Genomic DNA, 27,857 nt, shown 5'->3' with positions numbered 1-27,857 from the left:
AAAAGTTGCCCATAAAACACGGGCAGCAGGGGGAGAGGGGAGTGGAAACCTCCTTTAGGAAGGCGAGAGAATGGGTGGGGATTTTTGGTGGTCTTTTTTAAAAAAAGCTTTTGACACGTTGTCATACTCTAAACACCAAAGCAAATGGTATCAGAAGTCGCCATAGCAACAAAACCTTGGAACCTTGGTCAGTGAAAGACTTTCCAAGAAGTGGTGATTATGTCCTTCAGGTAGCAGAGAATAAGACCTCGTTATATTCAAGCTTTGAATACTTTAATTTGCACTTTGCTTTAAGGGAAAAGGCAAAATTAAGAAGGAAAACAATGAAGAGAATTGCCTTTGTTCTCCTCTGGGGTGAATGGTGGAGTATAATAATACAAGCAACAATAATCCTGTCACCATCCTTCCACCTCAGAAAAAGAGAAAAGGATAAACATTCCCTGATCCTTTTTTAAGGTTATAAAAGATGAATTACTCTGTAGTGATGGTGGTAACATTCTTTCTTCCTTCTAACCCTCTTACCCCAAATTAAGCCCTTCTGAAAGCAGCAAAATATTGAAAAATATTTTAACTGAGAAGAGGTTAAGCTTTTTCCCTGGCACAGGTGCCAAAGGACAAGGGAGGCCTTTTCTGCCAAGCCTAGTGCTTGGAGTGTGTCCCCCTGCCACCACATGGCAGAAGGTCCAGGCTGGAATCTGAAGCATCTCGAGGCTTTAGGGAACTCACTGGAAAGCTGAGGATGTGCTAGTTTTTTCAGTATAACAACACCTCAGGCTGACTTTGCTACAGTCCTTGAGAAGTTGAGCTGTACTCTAAAACAGCTGGACTTGGATGCCCTCAAAAGATGTGACACAACTCTATTGTTGCCTGATGCTGCTCTGAAGAGTGAGGAGGTATATTTGGCTTTTTAAAATCCAGAGCAGCAAGAAGCATGGTCACAACTGGTTTGTAATCAGCCTTTTTAGGATCTGAGGTATCTTTATACGTTGCCCTGTGGCAGAATGAGAGGCTGTTTGAATGGATTCCCAGAGAAGATGGGATGACCTAGTAACAGTCATATTTAGTACCCATCACGAGAAACTATCTTACATTTCCTATTGGAAATGTTCTTCTTGAATATTTGAGTTTTTGAGAGGGAGAAGAAAACGAATTTGTATTTTAAAACTACTTTTAACCAGCTTGAGAAAAGAGGATTTGGGGCCTACCTACCAAACACTAACTAGCATGCCAAAAGCAAATACTATTAAGAAACCCTTAAGACCCCCAAAGCTAACAGAGCTGACATTCTGTAACATTTTGACTTAAAACAATAGGTTTCGGTATTTGATGCAAGACTACAGGACTTTGTGGATTTCTTCCCATTTCTTCAGCTTTATTAATCACATCCAGACATAAGTATGAATTCAAAACAAAGAAAGGTTTAATCTTTTAGAAGACTAGAAAAACGCTTAGAAAGAACATTGGCTTAATTGATTTTTCTTTTACTAAATACATTTTGAAATTCTCCTCTTTTGTGATATGACTTGTCCCATTGCTTTTTGTATTAGGCAGTCTCTGAATGGTACTTTCATCTTCCTATAATTCAAAATCAAGATGTTCCTAGTGGGACCACAGCAATAAATTGTTCAGCCTATAAGTACAGTGCTTGCTCTGATAAGAGGTTTCAAAACTGGTATCTTGTACCTCTGTAGAACAATTCCCATTTTTTCTTCAGATTTATCATTTGACTTTTGCATTAGCTTTGTTTAATACTGGTGGTCTCACAGGGCTAATACAGTTAATACTAAGTGCAGTAATGTACTATTACTAATGTAATTTGGGTTATACGTCAAAAAATGGTTGACGTTGTACAGTCATTTTCACCTGTGGAGACTCACTGAGCTCAAATAGGTCAGCTAAAGACTTGCATAGACACACAGGACTTCCGTTGCTCTTCTGTACGGCATATGTGATTATAGAAGTCTCTATAGAGAGAAAGTGGAGGGTCTGTGGGACCAGCTTTTACTAAAAGTTCCTCTCTTTGTTGGTAAATACAATGTGATTTTAACAGAAGTCAGAGAAGCCCTATGAAGTCAGTACTTTGATGTAATTTTCACAGAGGTACTTTTTATACCATTTGCAGGAAAGTTGCCAGAAATGTCACTGTTTGTATAGAGAGTCCAGGGAGCTATAGCAAACCTTTTGATTTTATCAATAAATAGAAAAGCTGTGTTCTCCCATTACTTGTGAAAGCATGAGCAGGAAGAAGTCAAATGTGGTGCCATAGTTAGGACTCTGAAAATAGGTTAAAGGTTAATAATAAAAATCATCATAATCTTCAGCATTTTTATTGACCTGTCTGCATATAAAGCTGGATACATATTTTGACCTACTTTTATCAATTTTAACAAATAAACATTTATGGGTCACTGGCAGAACAAAACCGAAATCTCTAGGTGCACAGTAAGTCCATAGCAACAGGACAGCTGAGTAATGTAGTTTGACACCTTTCCTTACCTGCCCGTCACCTCTTTTGCCCTATGTTTACATAGCAGACCACAGCTGTCTCTACATCAGGTATCTTAAAGAATAGATAGATAACAGAAATATTTTGGGAAATTATTTTGCTTGACATTGTTGCGATGTCAAGGAAGCTTAGCACAGCTGTTGTGGAGGCTGAAAATGTGCAGAAGTGAGAATCTGCTGGTTGGAAAACTCTAAGGAAAAGTGCCTCGGTGATGACAAGATGTGTCTGTGCTTATTTGTCATCTGTCAGGGCCATAATCTTGGTTTATGTATAGAATCTGTTAATTAGAGCTGTAATGAACTGTTCCGTTCACTCTGTTCATGCACTAGCTTGCAGACTTAGGGACAAAAGCCAGTGCCTGAAGACCCAGGGGACCAATTAAGTACACAATGTTTCAAGTAATTAACATCTTAGTCAGATGTTTTCAGTGACAGTAAATACATTATGCTGCCATCGCCCTGCCCTAGAGCATCCTCAGGCCAGGTTTTTTAAACACAGTTACCCTGTAATCTATTTTACCTGTTAACCCACGCAAATGTCAGGGATTCTGTAATAAATTTATAAAATAAATCTTTAGCAAAACTTGTTCTTTCCAAAGAAGTCATTGTCATAATGAGATGACCCAAGCTGTGATCCTTAAAATCAATTATTTGTGTATCAATTTAAACTAAATAGACCTATTGGCAGAAGAGATTTTTGCAGAGGGGTGATGCCAGACTTTTGTACTGCTTATCAGATTATGTTGTCTGTGTAGATTAAAAAACCAGTTAGACATCCTGTTGCATATTGACAATTGCTTTCCCATGCAGTACGACTGAAGTATTAGCTTTGGTAAAACGTGCCAGCCTAAAGCCCAGTGACAGTGAAAAATATGCATCTGCTTTTTAAACAAGCATCAAGTTATCAAAGGAATTTCTAATCTGGAAGAAGAGATCAGATTCAGTCTTTAAGAAAGTGTCCAAAACTAACAAAAGGTAAAATAATTCAGAGCTAGCAACAAGATTTTATTTCTACTGATGCTGGAGGTCAGTTTATCAGTGTGTTTGCTTAATCTTCTGGATTAATTATGCAGACTGATAGGCTGAGATCTCTGCATCTTCCCTTCCTTTTTTAGTCAGTGGTAGACTTTCTGGTTTCAGAAAGCCTTCTGTGAAAGATTATGGGTAATTTTCATGATTTTGCAGGCTTGGAAAGTATATATATGACTATTTGTTACCTTGGGTCCCCAGACCGAGTGCCTCCTTCCTTGCTCCTGGTACTTTTACTGGTTATATTAATTGGAGGATTCAGAATATTTCACCTTTGTTTTGTCCAGGTGTTATCAAAATTTGCAAGCAGTCCTTACTGGCTGTAGCTACCAAGTAGCAGGCTTGTGTCTGAGAGTGCAAAATTTCAGTTTTAGACATGCACCCACACCCACTCATGTATAAACAATTGTCAGCTGCCTATCAGCGTTCACAATTTAAGTTATTGTCTATCACAAGGGCCAAGTCCTGAGGCAGCACGGTACTACAGCGTACAGAACTTGTCTCTGATCTCTCCTATATGGGACTTGTATCACCACAAATCAGCCTTGCAGAAACTTATATTATAATATGACTGAGGCTGCTGCAAAGTGTACTCATCATAGCTCTTAGTAATAACTCCTATAAATGCTTCACTAAGATTGCCAAGAATCGCCAGAGCAGAGATGACTGGGAAGCGGCAGAGCCCACTGGAGGGCACAGTCTCTGTCTGGTAGGCTTGTGGTGGTGGAGGGTACTTTTGTGAAAGTTTTTTTTAAATACTGCAGTATAGGCCTCTTTTTTAGTGTTAGATATTATCAAGCATTTGCCTATTTCGTTTCTACAGAGAACAGGTTCCCTAGGTATCTTTATTAACATTTGATCTCCATACAGTCTGAACCCGCATATAGTTATATTTTCTAACTTTGCTTCAGAATCAGCAAATAATGAACTTCAATTTGCCACAGTTTAAATGCATTGGCTGAAGCAGTAGTCCCTTCTATCCTCTTTTCCCAGACTGTCCCAGCTAGAAAAGAGTCCAAGTGTGTGCTGTACTCAATCGTAAGTTTTATTCCTTGGACATAATTTCACAATGAATGTGATCACTGTGAAGTAGCAGTCCAATGAATGTTCCATGCTATCTTCCTTTGCATTTACTTCTTTGTAGAAATAAATAACCTGCAGAAAGGAAGAACTGCTACACCAATGGAACAGTATGGATTTGGAAGGGGTATCCCCAAAGTTTCATTTTCTTTTGCTTACTGTTTAAATGTATTGGTGCAGACATGTTTATGCAAATCACTGAGTATGAAATAACATGCATGCATGTGCCTTTCTGAGATATACAGCTAATTTGTCTCATCGGAAATACTTTTGCAGTTAGGATAACAGAGTTTAAAGTTCTCTTGAGGCATGAGGCCTGCCGCTCCTCTGTAGTTCATGAGGATAAGCTTGACAGACGACCTTGTTTGTATGCAAATTAGTTACTTTAAATACATTTTATCTTTTATTTAGATTCACTGTACTGGGGACCTAATGGCCAATAGAGAGCAAACTCTTCAGTACATTTTAAACTGTTTTGTTCTGCCACACCCAATAAATTAAACTAATCCTTATTAGAATATATTGTGTCATTAGCATCTCTTCCAATTTTAATTTACTATGGACAAAAGAAATTGCACTCGTGTACCCGTTTTTCTGTTATTCATTGTGAGAACCAGGAATTTAAAGCCTTCTCAAAGCTTAGTCAGACATAAATGGGTATGGGGACGGGGAGAGGGTGTAGGAAATGTGGCTAGGGACTCCCTCCAACAGCTGGCAAAGCTGCATGGTTGAAATGCAGTGTAAATAGATGCTTTGTGAAAGTCAGGATACATTTTCCATTGACTTTAGGGTCAGGATTTCACCCTTTATTGTTCAAAGAACCAAGAAAATTAAAAGCTAATCCTGCACAGTGATTTATTTGTAGTTATAATCAGCTTGCTAAAAAATATCAGAACTCCTTGTGTCTGCTCAAGGACAGATACTACCACTGAAATAAAAGGCTGGAAGTGTCTTCCTATTCTCTCAGGTCCAGGCAACTAAATTTTATAATCTCATCTCTACCTAATAAATGAGGTTTTTTGCTTCTTTTCTTTTCTCTTTTTCTTTTTTGGGTCCCATTGATCCTAATGGGTGGTTACTCCTGAAGCTCTGTCCCCTGATTTGGCAGGTTGTATTTCTACCAACAATTCTCAGCATCCTCAGAATCAGCAACTCTGCTTTTATAGAGGCACCAAATATTTTTGAGGAAGTTTAAAATTCCCCAGAGATGTTTTTCCTGTACCTCAATATTATTATAAGTATTGCCAGACAAGTTAGCAATATCAGTCAGATCTTTCTTAGAGCCCTGGGATGAAAAATACTGAATGACAGCAAGGGAGACAATCTCTGTTTAAGAAACAATTGAGTTAATCTCTTGGTTTCTTGCATATCTGAAAGTGAGAGATCTGCTTGTATGATGATTTATAGACATGCGTTGAAATGAATTGTTTTATTTTGAAACGATAACTTGTAATTGTCATGTCAAATAAATGCTCAGATGATGCTGAGAAACAATCCTGATTCAGGCTTCCTTCCCTCTTGATAGAATTCTCCTATGGCCTGAATGTATTTCATCAGATTCGTCCTTGCTTTTGGCATGTTTGTATCACTTGGCATTTTTATGAGCCATATTTTATTTTCCTCTTAAAAATAGCTTGTTCATCACTCCCTGATTTCTGCTGCTACTTTGCAATACTTTTACTGATAAATCTGTTCATTTTGCCTGTGTTAGGGGTGCAAAGATATTTACAGCAGACACATTTTTAAATAGTCTTTCATTTAAATTGTATATGAGTCTGAGGAAGGTCTCAGCTCTTTACCTCTACTTAACATATTTGTCCTGTAGTGCCTAAATGACAAGCAGATGAGCCCTATTATGTTAGGTTCTGTACAAGGAAAAGTAACTGTAGTCCCTTGATCAATCTGTAAGGCAAAGTAGGGAGAAGAGGGAAGCCAGCAAGCTGTGTTTGGGAAAGGAAATGGTTGGAGAAGCAGAATAACAAATACATATATTAATAATTTTGAAGTGGGAAATGCCAATGAAGTGAGAAACTTTCCCCAAAGTAGAAGATGATTTCAAGAGCACTTGATAGAGAATGGTTTTGCTTCTCCCTATCCAGAGACCTTCAGATTCATAGTGGCTTGGCTACAATTCAGAACTATTTCTTACAGTTAGAAATATTATCAATAACTTCCAGGCTATCATGGTCCCTGTAAAGCCATGATGGAAGGTGGGGGGTTTTTTTCACAGGGCATGTACTGTTTTAAAGCTTTCAGTGCCATTCCAACTTGAGCGAAATAGCTCAGTTCATTTTAAGTACTGATTCCTTACAGAGTAGTATCGTAACTTAAATGGTCACAAATTTCCTATGGACTTCTTGTTTGTTTTCTGGCTATAGCTTCTGTATGCCTGAGACTGCACACCAGTCAATGGTAAAAGCAAGAACATTTCAAATGTGATAAGAAAAATAAAAGATGCTGTTCAGTAGGGACAAATGCAAAGTATTATACTTGGGCTGAAATCACAACCTGCAGAAATTTAGGCTGGGAAATTTCTGGTATGGTAGCAGTGGTGTAAAAGAGGATCTGTAGATTACAGTAGACCACAAGCAGGAGTTACATCCATGTGATGAAGTTATTCAGAAGAGAATAAATACAACCTGGTGTTGCAGAAAGAGAAGTGTGGCCTGCAAAATAGGTTCAGTAATTGCGTACTGAGCTTGCATTCAGTATCAGGCAAGTTTCATGTGGAGAAGTGCCCGGTTTTTGACATGACACTTCAAGAAAGATGTTGTTTGACTGAGGAGAGTCTAGTATAGAGCAATGTGATCAATCAGAGGTTGGAAAGGATGACTTACGGAGAAAGTGTGAATGAGATCAGGTTGCCTGAAGAACGAAGGACTGAAGAAGGATATGACAGAGTGTAAGACATGTAAGAGGCTTTTGTAAAGGAAAGAGAATAATAGTTTTCAGTGTTTGCAGTAGAATAGGCAGGAAACAGTTGGCTTCAATTGCAAAACAGATGACTTGGACTTGATATTAGAGCATACTGGTACTGCAAGAAGGCTAAGTGTTCTCAGCTTCTGAATGGGTATAATACCTGAATAATCAGGGCAGCCAGAAACTTCTTGATGTCCTTTCCTTTTTTCTTCAATGTCAGTAAATGTTTTCAAAGTATAATACCTTATTTAGGCAGCAAGGGTATATAATAGAAAGAAACTGGATTTTCTTACCCAGAGTCTGAACTCACGTTAAGATCCCCACGGCGCTTCTTGCAGCCTTCGTCAGCCCGAGGGAAGCGGAGCCCTGAGCCTATAATCAGACTGCAATGCACAGGCCATTGCACATGCATGTACTATTGGGCAGCCATAAAGTAAACAGCAGGTTGGGCTTTAAAGCTGCTTCAGGAAAGAAAGTAACAAATTGATTCAAGAGCAAACTCATCAAGGAGACGCACTCCCTCCTGCTTTCCACCCGACAATCTGAGCCACCAGGACTAGAGTCTTCATTAAGGGAACACCAAATGCTCTGTGATCATTTCCCAGGTAATAACCAGCAATTTTTTTCACAGACTCACAGAGTAGCTGGGATTGGAAGGGACCTCTGAGATGGTCTGTACAAGCAGGGTCAGCTGGAGCAGGCTGCCTAGGACAGTATCTGATTTGACATTTCATGTAAATCTCAGAATGGATGCTTCCTTTAACCCAGAGAAAGGGCACCAGCTAGCTAGTGGTGGTGGTGGGGACAGCACATTCTCAATTTTCATTGTCTTCACAGAAAGTGAAGGATGTTTGACACATTTAGGAGGAGACTGCTTGTTAGGAGGGGATTGTATGATGTAGCCCATTATTTTTGCTTGAGTCTATTTTCAGTGGAACGTACTGAGAAGCGAATTCCCCCTACTGTTATCTGTGTGTCCCCAGAGCAACTACTACCAGATAAATAGGAACATTTAAAAAACTAAATTCTCAATCACAGAGTTAACAACACTTAACTCTGAAGCAGATGAAGTTTTGGTTTTATTAACATGCTAGCTTGCACAAAGAGGTGATTTTCACAGTTTTTCAAATATCTTCTTAGAATAGTTTCTTGAGCAGCAATGTTTTCTACACTTGTTTTGAAGTTAAGCAAAGTTAGACCATGGGTCCTCGAAACTCTTACCACAATTTTGTTGAAGCTATGTTAGGAAGTGATGAGCAATTCAGGAAGAAGTCTTCTGCTAACTGGAATATCATTTTTAGAGAGGTAAAAATGCATTAGACTTACGACAGCAGAAAAAAATTTGAATGACTGCAATGTGGGTTAATCTAATATATGCAGAAACTGGAATGAAACTGTCCAACTGACATGAGTGGAAATGTCACTGTTACATCATAAATATTTAACCTGTCACTCAAATAATAAGCAGATACTCTCAACTTGTTATTTGGATCTATGTGTCTGCAGAGAGGAACCTGCTGTAAAGTTTTTTCGACTCTTTTTCAGATTTGTAATATTTTCACTTCCACCTCCAGAAGACCTCTCTTCTCATACTTGCTGGCACATTTGACTAGCATGTTTATGTGCAAATTCATTCCTTTTTGAACCAAGTAGGGTTGTACTCTGCTAAGTCATTATACCAGACTTGCTGATTACCCAGCAATTGTTCCTCATACTAATTCAGAAACGTGTCTGCAAGCTCACCTAGCCGGCATTTTACCTGTGTCAGAGCAGAAGAGTCAGCTAGCACTGGGAAATGGAGCTGGCTTTTCCTCTCTCTTATGAATCACCAGTGCAAAAAAATCCAGCCAGGAATCTGTCTCTGTAGCGCAAGGTAAGACTGTGAAGAGTGATGCCAGATTGCTGTTGGTGGGTAAATTGGCAAAGTCAGTCACAGATACAAGTGGAAGCTGAATCTGATGAACACATTGGGGCTGACTATGCATTTGATAGTAATAGAGATATCACCCAGGAGAAGACAATAAAGAGATTGCAAAGGTGGCTTGCACAACTTTAAACTGCTAACTGATTAAGATAAATGAGGAAAGAGGACAGCTTGACTTGCGGAATCAAGCTGGATTTTGCAGGGCAGGTGGTAGTCAGTAAAAGGATATTTCTCTTCTAAACAGCACGCGTGAACTGGAGCCACAATAAAAATGGAAACCTGGGATGCCATTTTTATCAAGTCCACTGTCAGAACAGAAGAGAACTGCATTTGTGCCCGATTAAATAATACGACTTTTCACACTGAACTAACATCAGAGACAAATTTCAGTCAGATACTTGTTCTTCGTTACTGTAAAAGTATTGAATGAACTACTGAAGAGAGAAACCATTTCACCTTATTTTCTATAGTATCTTTCATACATATTTCTATTATTATTTTACTTTGACTCTTCAATAAGGGTTTAGTAAAAACAGGACTCAATAGAGTCAGAAATATATTTTTCAGAGGGAAGGGAATAAAGAAATATGGAAACTAACAAATTTTCAGACAGAATGTTAGTCTGGAGTCATTATCAGAAGACAGTGCAGATATTACTGAGGAGAGCTGACAAGCCAACAAGGGTGGACTGAAAGCGAGGAATCAAGAGAGAGTTACTCACAGATAAAGTACAGAAAGGGTGCAAGTCTGATACTTGCTGTCTTATACAGATGGCAAGGCACCTGTGTTTATACCAGCTCAAAAAATCTTGACATTAAATGAAAATAATTTTTGTATAAATCAGCCAAGGCTTTTATTTACAAGCTTGATCAGGACTGGATAAAGAGGAGTGACCCATCTGACTAGGAAAGCCTTACCCTGGGGGCTTCCCAGGGAAGTCTTGTGGGAATAGCTAGTAGATTGTTCTAACATTACCACACAGCCACACCAGCAAAGCTTTTCAGATATGACCAATATATTAAAATTTCTGGGTGTCCAGTGACAAGGCAGTGCATAAGGCTTTCTCTTCAGTGGGTAGGTTCTGAGCACTTTTTAGAAAGTCTTCATTTTTTAGAAAGTGAATCCCTTCACTGAATTGCATTTGGGCATCTAATAACAGCTGGAATCATTAGTCATCTCTGAAAAGCTTAACCTGTGCCATCAACAAAAACGTAAGCTTAGTGTGTTATGTTTCACTATTTGCACCTCATGAGTGAAGATCTGGCCATACCTTTTCTTCTGAGCTCCCTGAGTTTCCTTTTTTTATGTCGGGCCTTCTTCCTGTATGCTATTCAACAGTCCTCCCATCTTCAGGCTGGGTCAAGGCCGCAGATTTGCAAGGATTCGTGCCTCTACTCGGTTTATTTTGGTCACCAACTGAATTCTGATCCTGGTAATTTTGTCTTTGGGGACCTGTGACCAGTGAGACGTTTCACGGCTAAAGATCCTCATTGAACCAAAGTACTGCTCATTGAGAGGTAGAAACAACTTTTCTAGGCGTATTTCCAGATAGCAAGATTCTTGTTAACTTTTTGTCCTCTCTGATGAATTATCACCCCAGAGATACATCAAAAACATTTTCTTCAGACAAACTTCTGTGTGTATGTGCCATAGTTGCAGTGCAGTTGACCTAAACAACTGCCTTCCCCTTCGGAGAGAGGGCAACTTTTTAGGCAAATCAGACTCCTTTCATTTTCTTGTCCTCTTTAACCTTTTCCTTTCCTAGAGTCCTTTATATCATCCTGAGTAAAGGAGGATAGTAAAACAGTCATAGTGAGCCATCCTTACTGTTTCTTTTCCAACATATCCCCAATTACATTGAACACAATACCGTGTACTGCAAAAACCCATATAAAAGATACTGATAAATGCTACAAAGCACCTCTAGATCTGCCAGTTCTCTCAGTTTTGTTATCTACAAGCTTCTACGCCAATACAGCACATTTCTGCACTGAATTTTTGTTCAGAAAGTAGCTTCACTGCTATTACCAAAATCAAAAAGAAAAACAACTGGCATCCTAATTTGCCAGATGCTGTATCCTAAGGATCCAACAACATCCTCGTGATGATAGAATTTTGCAATAATAAAGATTTATAAATCTTGTTAGATGAGCAGTTTCATTTTTTTTAGCATATCAAAGCCAGCAAATTATTAAATACCAAGATGCGCTAATTCATGCCATTTTTATATGCATCATCTTACTGAAGTCAGTTCTCATCTGTGGTAACACTAATTTCTGTATGTATTTAGTTTCTTTATCAGTGTTCTCTCTGACTCACTGTATCTTTTTTTTTTTTCCCCATTGGCCTTTTGATTATCTTCTTTAATTTCATTCCTGCTGTTACAGTCTTGACTTGCATCTTAGTAAAGCTGGTCAATTATCAGAAAAGCTTCCTTGACATCATTTGGTCATCACAGTACAATGTAATCAAACCAATCTTGAAAGAATAATTTACTCAATTTTTTAACTGTCTCTGATTGAATTGGAGCAAGTCAATAGGTTTAAAGTTCCTCTTTCTGACCAACACTCACAAGATCTGAAAATGATGAACAGTCCTCTGTTGGCAGCCTAGAAATAAATGCCCAAATGGCTGGAATGTCAATAGCCATGGTATCAGCTGGGAGTGGGGAACCTGATGAGGATGGAGGGCTAGGTAGCATGTAAGCAGACGCTCACCTTGTTGGCCTAATCCATGACCTAAAATCCTACAGTAGCAGCCAGTGTCTATGAGGACGCTGTCTTAGCCTGGCCTTTTTCAATAGAAATATTGTAAGACTTTTCCACAAAGCTGTTAAAAACTCTGTTCCACACTTCAAGCCTTTCCCAAAAAGCTTAGAGCCATCTTAACAGTAAAGCTACTCACCTTCTGTTTGCTGTTTGTAGCTAGGATGATTTCACTGAAGAGTTGCAGTAGTAAGCAGAGGAGAAACAAGGGCAGGAAAGTTGTGAACTGTTTGTTGAAGCAATGTACGTGCTCTTTAAGAAACACATTACAAGCAGCTTTCTGAGAAGGAGGTAAATCTATTCCCAAATCAATAAGAGAAATGCTGATCAAAATACATTCTGTAGTTGTATGTATGAAATAGACCCATTCACTGAGGGAGCCATCGTAGTTGGCAAACAATTGGCTTATGTACAGATAGGGAAAAGACAGGCATAAGCGGGGCTCAGAGAGAGAATAAATGTGACTCACAAGTGAAATACCCAAACCAGGAATAACTATATGGAAGTTTATCATCAGACCAGGAGAAGCAGCACAATGCCAGACCTGGCTGTACTTTCACCTCTGAACAACAGAGAAATCCTCAGAATCACAGGGTCTTTTTTGATAAAAGTTAACATGGATTACTGGCTGGGTTATTACTACTGCTCAGAATGGGTTCTGACTTATGCAGTTTCATCACACATACCTGCTTTTGGAGGTATTCATCATTTGTGACAAATAGATCTGGGCTGGTGAAGAGCAGCCCACCATCTCCAATTCATACTGCTTCAATTGAAACACTGTTTCGTTTCCCCCTCACTTTATTGGGATAAGAGACCTGGAATACAGAAACCAGAGGTGAGAAGGGGGAGAGCAAGCTGAAGGTAAGAACAGAGAATTTTGATCAGGAAAAAACGTGGAGCAGACGGACTAGGGAAAGCAGCTGAAAAGAGACAGCCCATAGCAGCAGGCTGTGAGGGTGTGAGAGCCTTCCTCCCGGGGGTGGCACACCGCCCAGCCCTCCTGCCACCTGCAGACTTCTGCTGTGAAGGCAACGGGAAAGGTCGGAGCCATTGCCCCTCCTGCAGCAGGGCTGCAGCTGCAGGTAGGGCAATGGCTGCTATTGCCACTGCTTGCGCTGCTGGCTCCAGCAGCAGGGCTATGCTGTGCATGTGAGAGATTCCAGCCTTACAAAACCATGTAGGCATCGTTATGGTCACATCGGAGGAATCCTGCACCCTCCATTTGTATTTTTAGGAAATGGGAGCGTGCATAGACATTTTGATTCCTGTGAACAACAGAGTAGCGGTAGCAACCTCAGTCCTGTGTGCCTCCTTTCAGTCATTTCTGACTTAATGCTATTACGTTCGAACAGAAATGTCAAATCAGTTTCAATCTTAATGCAGGTCTCCAGTGGAAAGCTTTGCCATCTTAACTCTGCTGACTTATACGATAGTATAAGGAGACTACCCTCAGCATCTTGGCTTCTCAACAAATATCCTCCTCTGGATTCAGATGTGCTGGTGGAAGCGGGAGCTCCCAGATGCTAGCTTTCATCTCGCTCTTTGAGGCTGCCATCCCACGAATCCACTGGCAAAGCAGCCTGTAACTGCTCGCTAAAGTGCTTAAGGCACAGTCAGCTGGCTTGCCTCAGTCAACAAGTTCAGACCCCACAGATAAAACTTTGGTGTAAAGGGAGATGTTCGCTGGCAGTAGAGTGCTTCTGTAACGCAAATTATATTTTGGGATTAGATGATCCACCATCTCGTCTTTTTGAGTAACCAATATATTTGGCTACTAACATGCAGAAGTAGCTTTTTATAACTACGTTCCCCAAGATACCATACAAATCTACACCAAGCCTTGTAGAATATGTGCAGGTTTCCTTATTTGCATGTATTTTAATAGTTGTTATGGTAACTTTACTTTATTCAGTATTATTCAGAGTACCGGTGATATATCATTGTACTAGCAGATGGGGAGGGAACTAATAATGCTTTAAAAAAATTAAATAATGTACATGAGAGCTGTGAGACTACTTCAAAATGCCATTATGAAAATACATTCTAATGAAATTAGTTCAGTCTGGTATTTGAAAGTTTATTTGCTCCCATGAATATTCATACAAGCTGCAATTTTTTTAGCAATAACATTCATTAAAAAATTTAAAATTAATCATGCCAATATGTGTTTGCCCTGAAAGCATTGTGAATTCTCAAATGACTGTGTTTGCATGAATTTTCACTTCTATAAAACTTACTCAAGTCCTTTTCCTTTTTCTTATAAGTGTGATTGGATGGTGGAGACAAGCAACCGAATACCCTGGGATTTAGGATGGTAGTAGTACTGTATAAACAGCAAATTATAAGTAAAGAATGCCAAAAGCAAGGCTGGCCTGAGACAGTTAATAAGCAAGCTGTGGGCAAGAATACGATCACATAAAATCCTTTCTAAACAATGTCAGCCAGCATATTTTGTAGAAATGAAATCAAATGATTCCTATGGCCAAGTAGCAAACAGAGAAAGAAGGGGCTTATATTAAATTCATATTTCAGCCACCTATAACTAAAAAGTTAAATAGTGCCCATTACTCTCTTCCTAAAAGATTTTATCCCTGCCTTAGGATGATGAAGCCTTTTGCTGTAACCTGTGTGGTAAAGAGCAACAGATTGTCTTAGCGCATTACTAACAGACACCAGGAAATGCCTTTTAATAAACTTAATACATTCATGACAAGCTGTTTATAATTCTGACAAAAATCCAGCATTCTATCCTAATATTTGATAAAACCTTAATTCCTGCAAGCGGAATGCCTGAATCTAGTCTCAATATTAGGTTGCCCCCTTGCTTTGGTCTCAGGGCAATGATTCACACACATGTTGTTGCTGCCCTAGGAACTAAAAAGCTGTTCAGAGCTGAACAAAACCACGATCAAGAAAGGATCTGGGATGGGTCTTTGAAAAGATAAAACTGGGCTTGGTGGCTTATCATTTTCTTTCATAGTCATACTTTTCCACACTTCTCCTTTTCTAGGGTTCAACTATAACGGAGTGGGTATTCCTCTAACCCTTTAGTATGATTTATAGCCAAGATAAATAGCCAGATGATCACCTGCATTGTTGTTAGGTGACCCTTGGCAGCCTGTGTTATAAATGGTTTTCAGAAATGAATAACAAAAAAGCCCATTGACCAGCAGGTGAAATTCTAGCATTATTGGGTTGAAAAGCATCTAATCAGGAAAAGAAGAGGGAGGAGCGAAGAGGAAGGGCCATATGTGCTAATGAGGAAATGAGGGTTAACTGAAGCTTCACCCACAGAAAAGCCATATGGCAAAGCAACATGAATAATTTGAACCCTTATCTCCGAAGAATGGAGCTAAGAAACTACTGACCAAGGCAAAAAAAAAAATGTTTATTTTACTAGAAACTAATAGCTTAAGGAATAAGTGTCATTTGTTTGAATACATGGAATTGCCTGTTCAAAAGAAAAATCATCACTATTTGTTTTTGCCGAAAATAATTGCTTTCTTAGCATGAAATATATAAATGATCCTGGAGGAGAAAGTAGTTCTAGCACAAAGGTTTTACTTCCCCAGCCTTTTCTATAGCCTCAGAGTTTACACACACTCTTATGCTAGACTTAAAGAGGAGTTTATATTCTCTTTGGTTTAAGGTGAACATCTACCAGTTCCACTGCCTGAGTTTGTGTCCTACCTGCTAGCTGTCATACTGGTTGCCTTTTAAAAGAGTGATCCACTCTCTGCAGCAGCACTACCCAGGGTGGACTCTTAACCCTCCCTGGTAGAGAGATCTTGTATCTCCCTGAGCCAGGCGCTGACCTGTAGCCAGACAACTACGGCACTAGATAGGTGTGGGAGCTGTGGAAGTACCTAAGATGGACACTTTAAAAAAAAGATAGGTCAGACAACAGTAAATTACCCCACAATCACTGACAAATTTTGTAGAAACTTCTTCATTTTTTATGGTCAGAATCAAACTCAGCCGAATTCTTCCATTTTGTGTATTTTTTCCTGCCTGATGCTGTGGAAGCGCCGAAAGGAGCCATTTTCTCCAATTCTGTTTATGCCTATAGAAACCAGCATTTAAAATCCTAGTGAAAATGATAATCATAAAAGTTGGAAAATTACTAAACTTCTGGGATAAATTCAGTAACTAATGTGTTCTACTGAGCACTCTGGTTGTAAAATATCAGTGGATTCAGTGAGGAGAAGGAAGGAGCAGATATGTCAGTTTTAGACACGAGCACTGTTTAGCCCCTGATGTATGTTCTGTACTAATAGACTAGGAGAGCACAATCAGGTAAAAGTATCAAGCTATTGACTTTCTAATTAATCGGTCAGGAACCTGAAATACCAGGAAACTCGAATGACTGCAGCTGGATCCAATTGTTTTTATGTGCAAGGCATCTTAAGATCTTGAAATTACTTTATTCAAAGCTTTCTCCTCTGGATAATATAGATGAATAATAAAAAGAAAATTATGAGGAGAGGTGAGCTCAAACTCACCAACTTTGTTTAGAGCTGGGGAGTACCATATATTCCTGCCAGGTTTTTCAGTTAGATGGAGATCTATTATAATGAAGAAATTGAGTCATGTCCTCTGATGCTGAACTGTAGAAAAGAGATATTTGAAATTACGCTGACAAATGCCAAAAAACATTCCCCCAGAACACGCTGAAAAAGTAGAGCAAGTATGATAAGGCAGAAAGCCCCAGTGAAGAAATGTCTCTCAATCACATCCATTAACTACTGAAGGGCGTTATGAAATATGCCTTTTCCATTCCACTTAGTGCTCTGAATGTAAAAATAATTATGCAGTAGCACTGAGTGCTGAGCAGATAATGAAGAAGTTTGGACCCCCACCCTCTTGGCTGACTTTCCTCTGAAAGTCAACTGTATATCTAACGTTAGTATAATGATGTGTCCATTTTAAGCACAGATGGGGCCTAAAAGCTCACGGACTTCACACAAAGCTCTTTATGTTTCCAGATCCATTAATATAGTCCCTGCCCAACTATGAGAATCGTAGGCTTCGTTTAATTTAACTGGCACCAAGGACAAAGAGACTCAGCTCAGGTGTTTTCTGCCAGTCTTCTCTTACACAGCCAGACAAAAAGGACAGAGAATGGGTGATTTCCGATCAGGTTTGGTTTATTCAAAAGACTGTTTCCTGCCAGCTTTCATTTGTGTTTTTTAGCAAGCAGGAACCAGGAGTTTGGCCAGCAGAAACAGGAATAAATATACATAGAGTAATATGAACAACACTCTTCAATGCTAAAAAAAAAAATCTTATATAGGGTAGAGGAACACATTTAGAAGTTATCAGAGGATTGAGTGGTGCCTGGCTCTAGCCTGGCAACGGAGGGAATGAAAAAGAATTAAGCTCTCTGGACACTGTTTCTCACCTGGGATGCTTGTGAAGGGGGCTACTTAATTAGGCCTTCATGTTTGTTACTTCCTGCAAGTGTACTCATAGGAATGGGGACGAATGAAGCACTGGCATAACCGAGGTGCCTGTTCAGAGATAGGGAGATCGGCAGTCCTGGCTGGGGCCAGCAGCAGGGAAGAGCCCTTTGAAGCATGGGAGAAGTAGGAAGCTTCCAAAGAGCACAGCACAGCTCATAGTTTTCTTATTCTGTTAAATCCTTTGCATCTGTCCAGGTGTGAGGAAGCCCTCTCACCTTTAACCTGCCCAGGCTGCTCACAGAAACTGGGCTTAATTTGGAGATTTGTCTCAGTTCATGATTCCTCTGAAAAACATGCAAAAAAATCTTGGTTTGGGTGGTTCTGCTTGCATTTTGGCATACAAGCAAGGAGTATTTCAGTATGGCACTGCCACTCACGTGCCGCATAATGTAAAGTGACACCTTGCTTCACCAGCGAGCCAAATGATTTCAGTGTTCCCTTCCCACCAATCTGGAAAGACAGTAGCTTGGATGACTCCTTCTCGGGGAAAAACAGTGTTATTCTATGTGGGAAGGGAGGGTGGAAACACCATTTTAAGCCTGCGGAAGAAATTTCCAGAACAGTCTTGGGAGGATTCGCTGTACCCTTGGGGAGGAGATACCTTGCTGCTGTAAAAAACTGTGTAAGTTACAATAGGTGTCATATGGCCACGTAAGCCTTTTGTACCTTCCTGTGGGTGACCCACTGAAGAACCACTAATGAGATTCTTCCTGTAAAGTTCTTTAAATATAAGCTCATTTTGCTGTTTTATACATAGTGTACCTTAATTTAGTCCCAAATGGGTGGGTTATCATAGCTTATTTAGATCTACATTAGAAAGTATCAGTATTTCTTCAGTTTTTCACCCCAACTTTCATTTCCACAAGCAATCGTTTGTCACCCAGACATGGATGCTGCAGTGATTTCTAACTGATCCATTGTAAGGCACTCAACACACGTTCACATGAAAATTTCTTAATAGATTTATGCCAGTAAAAAAAAAATACCCCAAAACCAAAGTTGTACCAATGCCATGATACACAAAAGCACTAATGTGTTATTTTAAGTTAAAAACCCCCAACCTAACAACAGTTCTTGCAAGGAACAGATAAAATTACTGAAGCTCTGAAAATTAATTTCCTGTTTAGCAGTGAAATAATTGAAAGACCAAAGTTGCTCCTGAGATTAGAAGGCTGTCTGCAGGTTCTGTCTGTGAGCAGACTTTCATGCAAAACTCCCTACAGAGACAATTTTTTTGTTACTTAGACAGTTTCCTACAAATAGAGATGTAGATTAATCACTAGAAATGTACAATAAATAATAGAATGACTGCTATAATTGCCTGAAAGTGGATGGCTATTCTTAAATGATCACAGTGTTACAAACCTCCAAAGTACATCATTTCTGTATCTGTATCTTTGTGTGTAGAGCTTTGAAAATACTTGTTTCAACACTTCCATGGTCATTGTCCACCATCTGCCAGGTAGCTAGAGCATTCCCTAAAGACTAGGAGGCATTAATATGAGATTCTGCATCATTCTGTAGAAAGAGGAACACAAGTAAAATCAGAAATATGTTTGACAAAGTTAGACAGGGGAGACATTTTGATTTTCAGAAATCTCTCCATTTGAAAATCTTCCTGTACCTAGGGCTAATCCATCAGCCTTAGACACATCTGCCTGTCCTGAGTCACTGAAAATTATAATTTTCTGCTTTGGTAGGCCTACTATTATTTGTATTATTACAGAATATGGACCATGCCTCATTAGGCACTGGGACAGAAAACATCAGTCGATGGTTCCCTGGCGAAAGAGCTAGCAAGCCATGCCAGACATACAGAAGACATGCAAAGGAATCTTGGTTTCATCTCTTACTTCTTCTCAGTTTTGCAGTGGTGATTTTTGGCAGTAATTGTATTCCCAACATTTCAGTCTATGCACCTGACTTAAATGCTAACTTCAGGAAGCCCAAGTTTTCCTGTATAATCACGGAGGGAAGAGAGTAGTTTCTCCAGTGACAATGAAAAGCAGGAACCTAACTTGAGATTTTGTTTTGCCCTGTGGAAGAAAGGCTGTCTCTCTGCGCTGAGTGTTCCGGAAGACTAAGCAGACCAAACTACATCATACAAACAACTTTCTATCTTCTCTGGATCTTGGGTCCCTAACTGTGAAGTGAAAATCATACTCATTTTCCTCACAGAGGGATTGTGAAAATAGACTGGGAGGTGTTTATATACAGTCATGGATGGACCACTGAAATACACCTAATAAGCTCTTTTTCCTCTCTAAAAGTATGTATATTTGCTTTTCAGCACCTAAAATTAATTCTTTGTTATTGGACATAAAATATATGATGATATTAGAAACTGTTCTGCTAAGTGAAGACTTTTTGCTTTCTACAGAAAAAAATATTGAAGGATGAAATATTTTTTCTTGCAATGGGTTGGTGGTTTTATAAACAAAAAGAAAATATACATGAAATAACATAACTGAGTCATCTCAGGTTCCTGGATCACATTTTTCCTCTGTGCAAAGCAGATGAGAACTACGAGAATGGATAAAGGAGTTCATCCATATAAGCCAGAAAGTGGAACTGACAATAAATGTGAAAGAAACAGATTATTCTCACCAGACTGTTGAAGACAAAAAAGTGAAGATGGGGTATGGCCGAACAAGTACATCCAAAGCCAGGTAAGTATGTGGCTTTAACCACAAAGTCAGGCAGGGGATAGCTCTTTAGAGGTTAATCATATGCTCCCCTCCATTTTCTCTCTTCAAAATACTTAACTAGTAAAGACCATGCATCTTGTTACTTCTTTTCTAGACTGCTTTACCCTTGCACATTCTTATGGTTGTGTATAGCCTCATTATTCATAGTAAGTGGAGTTCCACGTGGTACGGGCTTTCACAAGTTGAAGGCCTTTGCCTAAGGAATATCCTTTTCCTGTGGGTGTTGGCACATCAGTACAAGGCTGGCTAAATGCACTCTCTGTAATGCAGTGTTTTGCCTTTGATTTCAAGGGGACGGAGAGTGGCAGCGGTTTGGAGATCTGTAAGCGGCAGAGATTGAATTATCATGGTCTTTGCAGATTCAGAATAGGCAGTATGGTGCTGAGAAGAGTAAAGAAAATAATCACATACGTAGCAAACAGGTATTTAATACATCTGAACGTTCACAATTACTTATTTTGTAAAGGTCCTGAGGTAGTTTCAGAGGAACGGTAAAAACGTCTTTAAAGATCTGCTGGATGGCTACATTTAAAAGAGATCTTATAGATGCTATAAATATTACTCCTAGGTGTTCTTGCGAAGATGTTAGGTCAGATCCTTTTCTAGTGATAACTGGTGTTCAATAACTTCGTTGCACTTACCCTGCTGAGCATCTGGATACTCATGTGGAAAAACAAACAACAATCTGAAATGACTTGGCATTGGTACTTTACAATTACTGGAGACAGGTGTTCGAGTTTCGTATTTTATAGACAGACAGCAGGTCAAATTCTGCTTAGTGCTTTGAATAGAGTGGATGAGCCCAGCAAAGGGCACAATCTGATCCTGCGCTGTAAGGGTTTTCAATGTACACCTTTAATTTGTTTATGTGAATAAAATTATGTACTGTGGTCACAGCACATCTGTGAAAATCTTACCAGTTCTTTAGAATATATGATGCATATTCTTTATGAAAGGTGCAGTTGTCAATGCCCCATCCCTGGAAGTGTTCAAGGCCAGGCTGGATGGGGCTTTGAGCAGCCTGGTCTAGTGGGAGGTGTCCCTGCCCATGGCAGGGGGTTGGAACTAGGTGATCTTTAAGGTCCCTTCCAACCCGAACCATTCTGTGATTTTGTGATTCTGTGAAATTTATAAAAAACCCTTTCTCGTGCCACTAAAAATGTATAGTATTTTCCGGAACTTAGCATTTCAGTTTGGTATGAAGTGACTAAAAAAAGACTAATTAATTTAAGAGATGAGGCCTATGCCAAAAAAAAGGGAAGCAGTGATGATACAAACAGTATCTTGACTTTTGGCCACACAGTTTGTATTCAGTCCACATCTTCCTCAAATGTGCCTCAATTCTCTTCTCTACCCTTCCTGAAAAAGAAGAGTATTCAAGCATTCCCCCTTTAAATGGCCTCCATTGAAATAGCTTATCTGCACAATGAATTGCTTAGTCTGAGTGACAAGTTTTAAAGGTTGGGCACAGCACCTTTCCATTCATTTGTATAGCACAATCCTTTTTATCAGCATCCTCCAGGCTCCCTCCACTCTCTGTGTGGGGGAGATAACAAATAGAGCAAATTTTTGTAAAGAATATTTTCTATTTAACAAACCATGGTATCTATCTGTTGTTAACCTTCTGAGCAATGAGAGAGACAGGATTACTCTATAGGTGGTGAAATAGCCATTAAGCTGATAAACCAAACTTCACTAGGATGTTTCAAATTTTCTTTTGTCAGCTGCCCAGGTCAGAGGAGAAGGGGGTTGTTTTGAACTTGGAGGTGGATTCTCTTATCTGCTGCCCACCACTCCCGCTTCCAGCCATAGGTAATATGAGTTGTATGAGGTAGGCTTGGGTGTTTCATAATGCTGGCTCATAAAGACATTCTTTTTTAATGTTTTTTCATGTGTCCTGAGAAAACTTTGGAATTCAATGTGTCAATCTCTAATAATGATCTTCAACATCTCAAGGAAAAGTGAAGAAGCCCTGTGACTGGGGACCAACCTCACAGAGCCCAGTTTGTTTGTAGAAAGATTCTGTGAAAGACAGGCTAAATATCATGCTGCGGCGGGATCCGACTACTGTTTTCATTTCCATATGCATATGCATATGCATAAATAAAATAAATAGCCTACTCAGTCTATTTACGCAAAGTGCTTTCCAGTTGATCTGTTGTTTTCTCTGCTGTTTTGAATGCCTGCAGGACTTCTTACTTGAACTCTGACAACTGCCTTCTTATAGAAGACAGCTTTGCTCCTCATTCCCCCTGGGAGGTAGTTCTTAATTCAAATCAGATTTCAAAAAATAGTAGCAACTTGCTGGAAAAAAGAAAAGTAGCTATTAATCACTGGCAGAAAGAAGAGATAATATCCTTTGAAGCCAATTTATCCTCTAAGTTACAGAGTAATGCACATTTTATTTAGCTGTAATGTGTTTGGGATCTTGAGTTTCTATCGGCGTGTTATAGCTGTATCACCTCCAGGCGTTAGGGACTGTGAATGGGGATTCAGCTCAATTTATAGTTCGGGCACCTGCTGATGTGAAGCTGTCATAAATCACAACAAACAGTATACGATGGCTGAAGCTAGTCAGTCTACAAAGTGCAATTTCTTCCTCCTTTCACACAGAAACATCAATTGACATTACATTAGCAAGTGTAGAGCTGAGTGAATAATTTATAATGAACAATTAGTCTGATTGTGTCTGCTTCCGTTATGAGCTGATTATGAAGCGCTGAGATTGGATGTCTGAAATGATTTGTGTATTTCTTCAAAACAAGTTTTCCATGTGAACGTCGTGTGAGTAATTCATTGTGAGTAGTTGAACTTCAGAAGTGATGATGGTTGCTAAGTTATATAAGTCACTGGGATTGTTTGTGTTTCTCTAATCAGATTATTTGCAAGTCCAGACAAAACACGGTGAATTTAAATTATTAGAACTGAAAATATCATGGCAGTGGAATAAAAGGTGGAAAATATCTGAACAATTGAACTTAGTATACTTGGAGTTAAAGCAGAACCGTGCAAGTAAGTGGAAAATTAATACAAAAGGGCTATAGACATCATTATATTTACCTTTGTTTTCCATTGAGGAGGTTACTTAATGAAAATCTTTTTATTCTCCCAGGTCTAAAAGAACTTCCTTTTACCATCTGCATTTGATTTCTGTGTTGTTCAGGGAGGGGGTCTTACATTAATTAGCTGTTCATGTGTGGAGTTTGCCAAGGTCAGCCCCAGACGGTGACATAAAATCCTGGCTGAAATGAAATTCAAATATTTCCACTGATTCACCAGTACCGTGATTTAATTCTTTGTTCTGAATGCCTTCATTTTACAGGAGAATCAGATCTGGATCTAGGTTTGAAGTTGCTATGAGAAATATTAAGATTTCTGAAAATGGGGGAATAAAACGTAAAGTAGGGCATGATTAAAGGCCAATGGAAGTATTATTAGAGGTCCCTGTGGATCCCCAGTGTCCTGCAATGCCAGTGCTCAGGTGGGAGTGATGGAGTCATGCTTGGATGATCGCACAAGCCCGTTTTTGACAGGCATCTTTTATCCCATTGATTACATCAGAATTTTACATCCGAGCCTGCATGCTGCTTTATCACCTTTACGTTTGTCTTGCATGTTTTTTCCACATGGCTTTTTAAAAAGACACGTCTTTCCTCATCGTGTTATTTCAGTGTTGGCCAGTGGGTTGCACTGTGTCAAATGTGCCCTCAGATTATCGATGAGGGACTTTTACAAGAATGCCTCTTTTCTGCACTATTGTAATATTGATAAAGGCTCTTTCTCAGTATTTGGGCATCCTCCCCCTCCGTAATGTGTCAAATCCATGACAGCGAGACTTTTACTTGAATGGTTTTTGATGCACCCACAAGCCATCATGGTCAGATATTTACCACTGAGAGCGGATCACAATAAGGGAATTTTTCAGCTCACAAGTATGCTCTGGGCACCCGAGTAGATGTATTTTAACCTTAATTATCTTTGCTTTTTTCCTTCATTTAGAAATCAAAACCAATCATACTTTCTTATGTCACAGGTGTTTTGTAAAGATCAATTAAAGTTTGTGAATCCCAACCTACTGGTAATAAAGGGCATCAATATGCCCAGGAAGAAATGAATATTTCTGCCTTCAGAACAAAGTCTGAATTCCCTTTCAGTGAAAAAGGCTTGCACCAAACATTGCACCATGAAAATAAAATTTAAAATTGAACAGCTGCTCATTGAGTACTGCTCACTGTTGAACCAAATAAAGCAAACACATCCTTTAAAACATATTATCTGGTCATGGGATTAAAAGCAACGCTGCAGTTTATGAGCACCAAAGAAATTAATGGTTTTGCAACCCGAATCATGTTGCTTTGGCGCATCCACGGTGTGCGTAAAGGGTGTTGCCCTCTGTCTCAAAAGGACTGTATCAGTATGATGAAGTGAAGAAGGGAAACGGACTGGTCAAGCGAAAGCAACGTTTTTATTTGGTAAATATTTCATAGTGCTAAGACGAGGCATGTATGTGGGCAACGGATGCTGACACTCAATATTTCACATGGGAAAGAACACAGCATTTCGCACTTTCAGACATGCCCGTCTTTGCTTTGGTCACAGCACTGTAGCAGCAGCATTTCTAAAAAGCTGTAAAATGCTAAGATGGATGGGAATGATAATTCACAGCTCCTTGCACATGAGGGTTTTGGAAAGAAACATAAAATTTCATGGCATCAGCTGTTCCACCTAGCCTACACCTGACTGATATGACTTAGGTTTCCTTCCTCTCTATATTTTTCTGAAACAGTTACTTGAGGATTATTAGTCGTCAGGTATTTTTCCTGTAGATTACTGCTCTGGTAACATCTATCTCCCCGGATGGTGTTTAGAACTTTAAAGCAGAAATTTAGAAGAGGGAATATTGTACCAGACAGCACTAAAAATCATTAACTCTCCATGTGGTATCCAGAAGGTCTCTCAAATGAACCCTGTTCTGTGATTCATATTCTGCATTTTAGTTGTTTTGCTTTTTGTGCAGAGTTTCCAACCCCACCATTGCTGCCAGATAGCTAATATTCCAGGTTTGCCTTACTGGTATGCCTTTCCAGTGTTGCCCAATTCCAAGATCATTAAATATTTGGAACTGAAGGAATTTACAGATAATTTGTGTTTAACATACAAATATTTCTTTTTCTCCTTATAGAAGAAAAATAAAAAATCTGATCTATTTATTATTATTGCTGAAGTCATAGAGGCATCCAAATGAACTGTGGTAAAAGAGATTTGCAGATCAGGAGTCCCAGGGAGTTTCTGAAAGATCTACAGGAGCATGGAATAATGGATTATGCCCTGAATGAATCCACCATTGTACTATTGGAAATTGGCCCAAGCTGGAATAATCTTATACTTAGGGTGGAGATAACTGTGCCATAACCCCATTAGCACTGCTGGGGTGCAGCATGTGTTCACATGAAATGGGAATAGCACCTCCCAGAGCCATTCCAGCCAGTTCTCCTCCGAACACTAACTCTGGTATGGCATCAGCTCTCCCCATGGAAGAGGGAACTCTCTCTGGGAGTTTCCATGGCCAAGAGGGAGTCCCGGCTAGTAAAAAGCACTCTCTGCAGCTTCGGTGCAGCCTCTGAAGCAATAAAAACTGCAGCCACTGTTCTCAGCATGCTCTGTGCACTCTTCTCTTCCCTGTTGTACATATTTTGTTCAGTATATTCATTAATGACCTGGATGATGGGACAGAGTGTATCCTCAGCAAGTTCGCTGATGATACCAAGCTGGGAGGGGTGGCTGACACTCCAGAGGGCCATGCTGCCATCCACCGTGACCTAGACAGGCTGGAGAGCTGGGCAGAGAAGAACCTAATGAGGTTCAACAAAAGCAAGTGCCAGGTCCTGCACCTGGGGAGGAAGAATGTCAGGCACCAGTATAGGTTAGGGGTGGACCTGCTGGGAAGTAGTTCTGAGGAGAAGGATCTGGGGGTCCTGGTAGACAGTAAACTATCCATGAGCCAACAATGTGCCCTTGTTGCCAAAAAGGCCAATGGAATCCTGGGCTGCGTAGGGAAGAGTGTGGCCAGCAGGTCAAAGGAGGTCATTCTCTCCCTCTGCTCTGCACTGGTGAGGCCACAACTGGAATACTGTGTCCAGTTTTGGGCTCCCGAGTTCAAGAGGGACAGGGAACTGCTGGAGCGAGCCCAGCGTAGGGCAACAAAGATGATTGAGGGACTGGAGCATCTCCCTTATGAGGAAAGGCTGAGGGAGCTGGGACACTTTAGCCTGGAGAAGAGAAGGCTGAGGGGAGACCTTATTATGGCATACAAGTATCTAAAGGGTGGGTTGAAGGAGGATGGTGCCAGACTCTTTTCAATGTTTCTCAGTGACAGGACAAGGGGCAATGGACACAAGTTGGAACATAGGAAGTTCCGTTCAAATACACGGAAAAAATTCTTTACAGTGAGGGTGGCAGAGCACTGGAACAGGCTGCCCAGGGAGGCTGTGGAGTCCCCTTCTCTGGAGACTTTCAAGACTCGCCTGGATGCAGTCCTGAGTAATGTGCTCTAGGCAATCCTGCTTTAGCAGGGGAGTTGGACTAGATGATCTCTAGAGGTCCCTTCCAACTCTGAAGATTCTGTGATTCTGTGATATGAACTCAGTTATGCCAGTATCCTATAAACCAGGAGGTGCATTCAAGGTCCACTGCCACTCTGCATCATTTCCATTTGTGCTGTGCACATTGCTACTTGGATGAGGTTCACCTGAGGCTGGGAGTAGGTCTGAGGTTCTTCACCTAGTCGGGGTGCTCACATGGGGAGTTTAATTGGCTTGGGCTTTCTCTGAAGTTCATGTCTATAAATCCAGAAAGACAGGTATTTCTCTGCCACTTAAGTGACTGGACAAGGGCCATAGTGTGTCTCAGCATTTGCCCTAGACATCTTGGTTAAACGTCTCGTGCTTGTGGGTATTTAATACATATGTGCTAGGAAAAAAAGATTAATGAACTCTAGTAAAGGCATTAAAACTCCACCATATGTACACTTATAAACAATTTTTCCTTCTTAAATTTATATGAGAGAAACCTCAGTCCACAATATTTTGTCATTTTACACAGCAAACTTCTCTGTTGTCATAGTGTAGAATAGGTGAAAAAGACATTGTTTACTAGACTGAACACTTCCCCACATTCATACCCAACTGAAATGTTGACCTTTACAATGAGAAATTGTGTGTTTTGCTTGCAAGCTTTTTGCTTTTCTTTTCTGTTTTAATATTGAAAGTTGGAAAAAGCACAGACATAAATATGGAGCTAAATCTCTTGTCTGGTTATGAAGTAGTGTCACCCAGTCCAGGCACTAGAGTCACACCAACACGTACGAGCTGAATGGCTGACTCTGGGGGGTCTTGGCTTCATTAAACTGTCCTTTCTTTCATTTTCTGCACTCATTTCTGATACATCTTTGTAATTTTAGCAT

The sequence above is a fragment of the Chroicocephalus ridibundus genome, chromosome 1 (genome assembly GCF_963924245.1).
Source record: "Chroicocephalus ridibundus chromosome 1, bChrRid1.1, whole genome shotgun sequence".
Classification (NCBI taxonomy): Eukaryota; Metazoa; Chordata; class Aves; order Charadriiformes; family Laridae; genus Chroicocephalus; species Chroicocephalus ridibundus.
The sequence above is the reverse complement of the archived record's forward strand: the minus strand, read 5'-3'. Positions refer to the sequence as shown.